Below are 10,137 nucleotides of genomic sequence, written 5' to 3'. Positions count from 1 at the left end.
ATTGGCCATGAAGTGTAGTATTTGTTGATCATCGTAAAATACACATAGATTAGTTATGTTATCATGGATAGAAGGCTTATACAAAATTTCAACAGTAAACCTATCCCTAAGCGGTGTCATCCTAGCAGTTGCGTTAGCTAAGACATTGACAGCTACATTACGCATTCTTGGCACAACAATGATATTGAAAGCTTGGAAGTTAGAGATCAGTTGCCATACCTCTTGTTGATAAATTTTGAGATGAGGTGAAAAATAATGTATGTTGTTACGTACCTACGGTACCATGATTTCTGAATCACCTATCACTTTGAGTGTAGCAACATTGAGGCTAATGACTTTGTGCAAGCCCAATACGAGTGCTTCATATTCAGCAGTTTTTTTCATGCACTTGAATTCCAAATGGCTTGAGATCAAGTGTTTCCTGTGCTTTGGGTCTATCAAGACACACCCGGCTCTAGAGCCATCATGTGTCTTTGATCCGTCAAAATACATGGTCCACAATTCATTTGTACATGGACTGCTCGATGCACTAGTATTGCTACTGCTAATGCTACTAGTGTTACAATGTACTATACATGTTTCTTTCCCATCAGTTGGGCAAGGAAGGAGGCCCAACTATGTGTCTAGTTGGATTGGAGCTAGTTGTGTGAGATAACACCCCAATTGTGTTTCCAAGAGGCAATTTCTGAACATGAGCTACGTGAAAGACAACGGTTCATTCTCACCATTGATGGGAGTGACATTATGTTTCATGTATCTCTCGAATAACACCCAGATCTGATTTCTTTTTCCCTGGTACGAAAGCCATAAGTGTGAGTAGTCTATGGCAAAGTATCCATTCAACTTGTTGGACCAGTATCTGCTAAGCCATATGTTTCCGATATGTCCACAATGACAATGTTGATGCATTGGTGAACTCAAACATCATGAGATAATCGGATGATCACATCATGAAGTTCACCAATGGCTGGTATGCATGTTCGATCTAGTTGGATGATCTGCGTAGATGTCTTGCTCCATTGTGAATTGATTCACTTGGCAATGGAGAGTGGCATGACGTTAGCTGATGCGCTAGAGTCAACCAAATAGATTCAAATGAGAGCAAGAATGGAGGGCAAACTGAGTTTTATTCTTCCATCCAGAGTCTGTTGAGCACAGTTGTGAGTGAATAGGGAGATGTGCTTGCTCCCTTGCTAGTAGAGGCTATGTTGTCTGCTGATGTTTTCCCTAATGCGCGCAGCAGAATATCTCGCTGACCCTTGAGCTTAGCTAACTCGAACAAAGATATTTTTTCACAAGTTTTCTTCATATCTTCCACAATATTATAGTCAAGAGTGGGTAAACTCACCGAGGTGTCCAGGGTTAGACTTGTGTTTGTACTATCTAGTGGAGTGTTCTGAAGTTTAATGCTCATGGACGTACTCTTGTTTGTAGCTATCTTCCCAGGCTTGCTTTGTGCTTTCTACTTTGGGATGGTTGGTGGATCAACCTTCCTCAACAGTTCAAGATTTTCTTGCATCTCCCCAATAGTAGGGGGATCCCCTTGACTTCTGAGATTGTATCGACCATTTTGTTTTGGGGGTTGCTTCTCAGTGTTTGTTTTTTTTGTTGCATGTGAGCATTGATACATGTTGATCACCTACCCAGTACATGGTGCCTCATCATATGCAACATCTTCTTCATCATCTTCATCTTCCAGTTGACACTACACATTGTTTACCACATTTCTCAAACTATTGCACATCGAGTCCGAACCTCGTTTCCATTCCAAGCAAGTTCCTTCCAGGTGGCAGTCCTCATGGAATGAGAAAAACTTGGAGTTCACGCACATTTCCATCTGGAACATTGAGCTGGAGCTCTGCGTAGTTTTGGACGAGAAGTTGTTGCTGCCTGATGACATGCTCCTCTTCTGTTGTCTGGGAGGTTGGCTACTAGAAGATGTCTCGATCATTCATTGCTTTAGCTCAGATACCTTTATTGTCAAGTTCTTGACAAGACGAGTAAGGGTTTAAATGTCACTTTCTTCCTTGTCTTTCCCCTTACTCGTAGCAGCCTGGGGCTTCCTTCTCACATATTTGGAGTCTTTTGCTAGTTTTTCATCCTTGATGATTCCAATCACATGTAGGTCCTTTTCCACAACAATCACCTCTTCCCAATTTTCAAGTAGCGTTGGTTTTGCAGCCCGCTTGATGAACTACACAATATTGGTTGGTAGTGGAGATACATTTATACGGGGACTTGGCTTCACCAAAAGCAAAGCAGATCACTGTGTGTATTTTAAATTAATTGGTGACCATGTTATTTATTTGGTCTTGTATGTGGATGATATGTTGCTGGTTGGAAATGACAAAGAAATTATCCAGGATTTGAAGACCCAATTGTCCTCCAAATTCGACATGAAAGATCTTGGTGCTGCAAACTATATTTTGGGCATGGAAATTAAAAGAGATCAAGAAAAGAGGAAGCTCTGGTTAAACCAGAGGAAGTATGTTGAGACAATACTATAGAGGTTTAATATGCAGGATAGTAAACCGGTGAAGGTTTCTATTCCTGTAGGTGTAAAGTTATCTATTGAACAGTGTCCCAAGACACAAGAAGAGGAAGAGGATATGTCCCATGTTCCATATGCAAGTGCAGTCGATAGCCTGATGTATGCAATGGTCTGTACTAGACCAGACATTGCACATGCAGTGGGAGTATTGAGCAGGTTTATGTCAAAACCATGGAAGGAGCATTGGACATCAGTGAAGCGGGTTTTCAGGTATTTGCGTGGCACTAGTGATTATGGTTTGTGCTACCAAGGAAGACAAGGATTGGACAGAGTGTTGGATATTCATGGCTTTGTTGATGCAGACTAGGCTGGAGATCTGGATCAGAGAAGATCTACAAGTGGGTATGTGTTTAACCTATTTGGAGGTGCAATCAGTTGGATGAGTAAGAAACAATCTGTAGTGGCACTATCAACTACAGAGGCAGAATACATGGCAGCCACTCATGCAAGCAAGGAAGCAGTTGGTTGCAGAGATTGTGTTTAAGTATGGGGTTAGTACAGGGAGCTATAAGGATAGACTGTGACAGCCAAAGTGCAATTTTCTTGGCAAAGAACTCTGCTTACCATTCAAGGACAAAGCACATTGATGTTCAGTATCACTTTGTGAGGGATATGATAGAAGAAAAAAAGGTGTTGCTCATAAAGGTGGACACTTTGAAGAATACTGCAGATGCATTGACAAAATCTGTGAGCTCTGAGAAGTTCTCCTGGTGTAGAGAAACAATGGGCATTTCAGGGCTTGAAAAATGACTAAGCTTTCCTATGGCCCCCTGTGGAAAGAAGACAACAAGTGGGAGAATGTTGGGTTGTGTTATATTAGGTTGGGTGAACCTATCTATGGTTTTCGGTCCATGGTTTTGGACGCGATGGTTTTCGGTCCATGGTATTGGATGCTTCGGCATGTATAAATATGTATTGTAACATTGAAAGGAATATAATGAAAAATCAAGCTGGTAGTCCCGGTTTTTAGATCTAGGGGAAAATCTCTGTGTATATGTGTTTTATGTGTTATGCTCTCGCATTGTTTATTTTATGTGTTTTAGAATTCATATACAGGTAATTTATGTATGGGGTTAAAACCTATAGAGGTCACTGTGAGGCTAGGTTGAGCAGTCCAGGAAAGGCAGTGCTGGCAGCAGGAGGCACTGGTAGTGAAAATTGCGTAGATTTTTAGAGGAGGCCGGGATTGGGCTGCATGAGCTTGCTAGCCAAAACTGCATAGATCTGGGAGGCAGTCATGCAGGACATGTCTGTGCAGTTTCTGGGCTGAGTGAGGTGTCAGGTAGCTGGTGGACAGTCCAAGAAAACTATGCAATTTTCAGGAGGAGTGGCAGGCCAGTTGGCAGGGGGATTTCTTGACAAAACTGTGCCATTTCTAGAGCCAGTGTAGTGACCAGAAACAGGTGTCTGTCCCTCTTTTCTATGTTATTTCTTCATTCAATGCAGGTAGGTAGGCTGACAAATTTTGTGTAATTTTTGGAAGTGAAGCTCGGGGTCACTACCCAATCAAATTCTTTGGTTGACCAGTGGGAGGCTTGATGGATAGGCTTGCAGGAAGCGCATATTGAGATAGTTTCTTGGGAAAATTTTGCGTTGTTCTAGGTGACAGTTAGCCAGGTTGATTCCATGAATGCACAATGTAGACTGCCTGGGAGGCAACCTCAAGCTCTGCGCATTTTTGGGCAACAGTGCTTGGTCACTGAGGGCTGAGACTGTGCAGCGCAACTCAGTGGAGGTCCGACTGATGGAGGGTGCTCCAGTTGATAGATCTTCGACAAAATGGTTAAGTGTGTGAGTGAGTGAACTCGTGTATAAATGACCTTCCGAACACACACTCAACATGACTCGACAAAAAGACACCTCAAACCAACTAGACAACATGCTCAGTGTGACTAACTAACGGGTGCAAGTGACAAGTGTGACACTTGAGATAGATCGTTAAATGACTGTGACGACGCTTGTGCGACATTTCATACAAATTCGTGTGTGAGTGTGACAGATGCTTATATAGTGAACACAACTTGTACACATGAAGACAAACCTTGAAAATAGCCAGAACAAGACTGCAAGCATGACATTGCAACCAACATGCTAAAAGACAACCGGTGAATGGTCAAGCAAAGAGGGTGTAAAGACTTGACATGAGCTCATGGGATGAGCCCGAGCATTTGAAATCATCAAGGAAAAACCAAGGAAGGCTCCAAAATTGGATGCAGGGCAAAAGTTTGGAAGGTGTTGCAGCCACTACAACAATTCATAATGCTATTTTTTGCAAAAACAATTAGTGTCGTATAATCTGTCAATTTTCCATATATATATATATATATATATATATATATATAGATATATATATATATATATATATATATATATATATATATATATATATATATATAGATATATATATATTAAAAATTACACATTTTAGACAAGTTATGCTACACGAACACACACATACATCTTAAGATATGTGTGTGTGTGTGTGTGTGTGTGTGTTAAAAATTACACATTTTAGACTAAGTTATGCTACACAAACATACACACACCTTTTAAGATGTGCAAGCATGATCTATGCGGAGAGAAATAAGTTTTTCATATTAATTTTAGACAAGTTTTTTTTTTAAATGAAAAATTATATTTTTTATTACTTTTCCAAGTTGGCGAAGTAATACTTTAATCGCATTTTGCAAACACATGATCGCTTACGATTTTAATCTATTGTTTAAATAAATTGAAAAACCAAGAATACCCTTTTGAAGATGATTCCTAAACGAAGGCAGTGATATTTTTTGAAAAAAAATTGTTGTATATAATTTATGTTATAAATTTTTATTCATCCTTTGTTGAAACTGTCCAACAAATTGTTAGAAATTGTAGCAAGAAAGGATCAATTTGACTTTAGCCTTAGTCAAATTAAGTAAATCGAATTTCCACATCAACACGACAACTTGGAGGAATAATAATGTCTTTTGGATTAATCACATCATGAGGATTTGGTCGACGTTTCGAACCAACTAATGTGGTTCATCCTCACGACACAGGTGAAAAAATCAGTTGATCTTAAGGAATAAATAGCAAGGATGCATCTGGGTCTAGAAATAGTCTTTAAGATTTAGTCGTTATTAAATTAGTTTTAACATTAATAAAAAAAGATTTAGTTATAAATTAGCTATAAATTAGTAATTTTTTATATTATTTATTATATATAAAAAAATAATTAAAATAAATAACCATGAGTTTTTAGAGTAATAAAACAAAAGTATGTAATAAAAATGTATGAGAAAAATATAATTTAGAATAATATCCTGACAAATAACATCCTCCTCTTGAGGATGAATGATGCTTCCCTTTCTCACCAAGTTTTCCGTAAAAAAACCACACGGAACAATATCTTCATGCTCATTCTCATCATTTTCCTGCGCAAAAAATTGGAGTTCTTAGCACTCTTGCAACCCGGGCTTTGAGAATTTCGGATGAGAACCACCTGGAGCAAGAGAAGTCTCATCTTCTTGAGGTATTTGAGAATAATGGGTATAACAGAACTCAAGGCCTTAAGGCCTTTCAAAGGGCCCACAAAGAGTCTAGAGTTAAGACTACCTAGATGGATCCCACCTCTATTCCATTTATCCAAGGGACCACGGACAAGATTGCCCATATCCTTAAAAAGAATAAAGTTTCCTCTCAATACCATTGGAAATTATCTGAGATTTGTTAAGGACCTTGTAGACCCCAAAGACATGAAAGGGGTTTACTTGATCCCTTGTTCATGTGGGGTTTCCTACATTGGGGAAATTGGTTGCTCCATTAACCAGAGAATCCGAGAGCATGCGTCATGCATTAGGCACAAACATTCCCACTCATCAACTCTAGCTGAACATGCAGAGAAATCTAAGCACCATATGTGCTTCGAAGATTCCAAAGTCATTGCTAGGGTTGATCACTTCCACCATAGGAAGCTTAGAGATGCAATTGAGATTCAGAAGCATGCAATCAATCTCAACGGGGATGATGGTTGGAAATTAAGTAAGAGCTGGATTCCAGCCCTGTCTTCTTAATTCCAACCCCCTGTTTCTTCCTTTTTTTTCATTAATTAATTAATTTAGTAAGTTATTCACCAATGGCTTTTTCCGAATTAATATAAATATAGGACCTCTAATTTTAAATTATTTGAATTCCTTACATCTGATTTATATCCATCCTTATTTAAGTTTATAATTTTCTAATATATTTTAATTAATTTTATTTGTTAGCGTATTATTCTAAATTCTATTTTTTCTCATACATTTTTATTACATACTTTTGTTTTATTACTTTAAAAATTCATGTTTATTTATTTTAATTATTTATTATATATATATATATATATATATATATATATATATATATATATATTAAATAATATAAAAAAAAATTACTAATTTATAATTAAATATTTCTTATATAATTTTATAACTAATTTTATAACAACTATTTCCTGACCCCTAATGCATCCTTGCTATTTATTCCTTAAGATCGACTGGTTTTTTCACCTGTGTCCTGAGGATGAACCACATTAGTTGGTTCAAAACGTCGACCAAATCCTAATGATGTGATTAATCCAAAAGACATTATTATTCAACCATACGGATCACAAAAGTATAAGATCTAACTCGGAGGAAGTTAACTAGTGTGACATGGATCTTGTCACTCAGTTAGCTTAGTAAATTTGAGTTAGAGGGCTTGGAGTTCAATTATGCATGTGTGATTGCAAAATTTTAGTAATCCATTTTAGTTATTTCCAGTTGTATATAGTTAACTAACCTATAACTATTGATAGAGTTAGTTGAAGGTCAGTTGTGCAGTGAGACAACAGTCTAACTCAGAGATCTATCAGTTAACTGATCAATCAACCCAAAATATCCCATTCATGCATGATATTCAAATTCCTCAGTTGGAGTGGAGGAATTAAGGCTAATGTAAAATTATTTGTATACTAGTGGAGTGTACAAAATTTTGCAGGCAAGCAGTTGAACAATATTTTGGAATTGCGCAAGGAAATAGGGATTTCCCTATTGTTGAGGAGCTAAATTTTCCTTAGGATTTGCACAAGGAAATAGGAGGCTTGGTGGGAAAGTAATTGGCTAAGTGTTGGCCAAATTTTTTCATTGAGCATAGAGAACAATTATTCTTTTGTATGTTGAACTTAGAGCTGGAGCTAGCAGTTGTAATAGTTTCTCTATTCAATTGATTAATGCAAAAAGGCTTGAGGGGTTTCTTCCAGTTGGGTTCCCCTACAAATCACTGTGTATTTATGATTTTTCTTATTACATGTCTATGCATGTTGTTCTAAATTGTGATTGTCATTCCGCAAATCAGTAGAGTCGAATTGTGTCTCTTTTTTTTTTCAGTGTGAAATCTTGAGAAGTTGCAATTTCTATCAAATTTCTACAAAAATTTCAAGCATTATGTTTAAAAAAAATTACATGAAAAATACCATATGAATTTGAAAGTGTCAAACTCATATGCTATTGGATAGAGGATTCTTTCACGAATCAAACATGATCAACGCTGCCACTTAAGGACAAATTCTACCCTAAGTCTGCTAGGCTACAAAATGTTGTTGCAAAGAGATCTACAGAAGTGGAGCTAAAACTCTATTTTTTTAGGCTCTTAGAAGCTTGATCGAGTGTTTAAAATTTTCGATCAAGTGTTTAAGGTAAAAGATCAAATAGCTCGATCGAGGGTTTAAGAAAACCTCGATCAAGCCCTTTCTTAAACCCTCGATCGAGCCCTTAACGTGGCTAAGAAATGGTTTTATTGAGCTTTAAAGCTGGATCAATCCCATAGCTCGATCGTGTTTTAAGGCTCGATTGAGCCACCCTTTTTACTTTCATTCCCAAGATGTATTTGCAGGGAATTGCAAAAAAATGGCTCCATTGAGCCCCTATCCTTGGGTTACATAGGATCTTGATCGAGAATTTGTTTTAATGCTCGATTGAGAAATCTTTAAGCCCTCAAATAGCTTGTTCGAGAGCTTAGATATTATTCGACTGAGCGCTTAAAAAGGCTTGATCGAGTTGTTTTTTTTTACCCACACGGCGCACTCGCTTGCAGCAAAAGTGTAGCCCAAATCCATGCATATACCCTTAAATTAATTAATAACTTGAAAATCTGCATGAAAGTGATCGAGAGCATCATCAAAATGATAAGGCAAGATCGCATATAGGTCAAAAAAGCGAAGACACTTGTTTGAAGAGAATAATTTTGTGTGAAGGCTTACATTACCCTACATCTCTACACAAACCAATGTGTGGAGGTGCATGAAACTTCAATTAACATACAAATAAAACATTAAACCACAATTTATTTATTTAATAATGGTTTGAAGAAAAAGTGGAAAAAGTGTTGTTATCGGCCATTAGGGGAATTTTGAGGTCTAAAATGAGCCTCCTAAGAAAAATGTACAATCAAAATAAACTTTATAAGAACCAATAGGATTAAAGATGATGATGTGAACCATGGGGATGATTCACCATTTTTTGAGCAAAAAAGTAAAAAGATTAAAAATAATAAAATAATAAAACTACTTTTTCAACTCGTATTTTAAACTTATCTCCCTAAGGTTTTACTCAAATTTTGAGCAGGAGTACTCATTGGATTTAAAATTTAATTCCTCATCCAAGTAGTACCCATGTTGCATACTTTTGATGGACCCTTCTATATGAAAAATGAGAAATACATGAAGAAATGTGATTGCAATCACGTTTTTCATGTATTTCTCATTTTTCATGTAGCAGGTCCATCGAAAGTATGCAGCATGGGTACTCCTTGGACGAGGAATCAAATTATTCATCCAATGAGTGTTTCCTCTTGAAATTTGAGTAAACCCATAGGGAGATAAGTTGAAATTACAAGTTGAAAAAATATTTTTTTATTTTTTCCCTCTAAAATTTAATGATGTAATCTAATCTTATTTTATTATTTCCACTAATATTTTATAATTTACGTAGGAGGCCCATTTTAGACCTTCGAAATCCCCTAATGACTAATTCCAAAAGCATAAGCAATATTCTTCATTCATTACAAATATAACGTATTAAATATGAATACATCCATTCTACATGCTTGTGCAGAAAGCTCTGCACATCAATGGTTGCCAGTTTGATATCCAGTTACAAGCTTTGCATAGGTGTAATAAAATAGTTGTACATAAGTCCCCTTCTTTCCTTTCTTTCCCCCTGCCTTTCACCAAACACAATGATTGGAATTTGTTACTATTTCTATTTGATTACCATTTGTCTATAGTGGGATATATTTTTCTAAGTCTGAGCTTTGAGATACATGAGATGTTTTTATGCCTCCTGAATCTTTTTCCATTGGTAAATTCCACTTTCTATTTTTATGGTAATATGATATATGTTGATTCAGTAGCATTCTGGGTAACATCCACTGATCCAGGCCTATCACCTTCACCACCATTTAACTAACTTCCATGTTGAGACTATGCTTCAAAATTTGGATGAGTTTCCTTGAGGTCTTCTTTTTCTTATAAATTGTTAGGGAATTTCCATCCCCTTTGCTTAAGAGATTACCTCTTTTTATTTTTT

The sequence above is a fragment of the Pinus tabuliformis genome, chromosome 7 (genome assembly GCF_031772625.1).
Source record: "Pinus tabuliformis cultivar Carrire ecotype Pingquan chromosome 7, CPIR1, whole genome shotgun sequence".
NCBI lineage: Eukaryota > Viridiplantae > Streptophyta > Pinopsida > Pinales > Pinaceae > Pinus > Pinus tabuliformis.
This window is presented reverse-complemented; position numbering follows the sequence as displayed.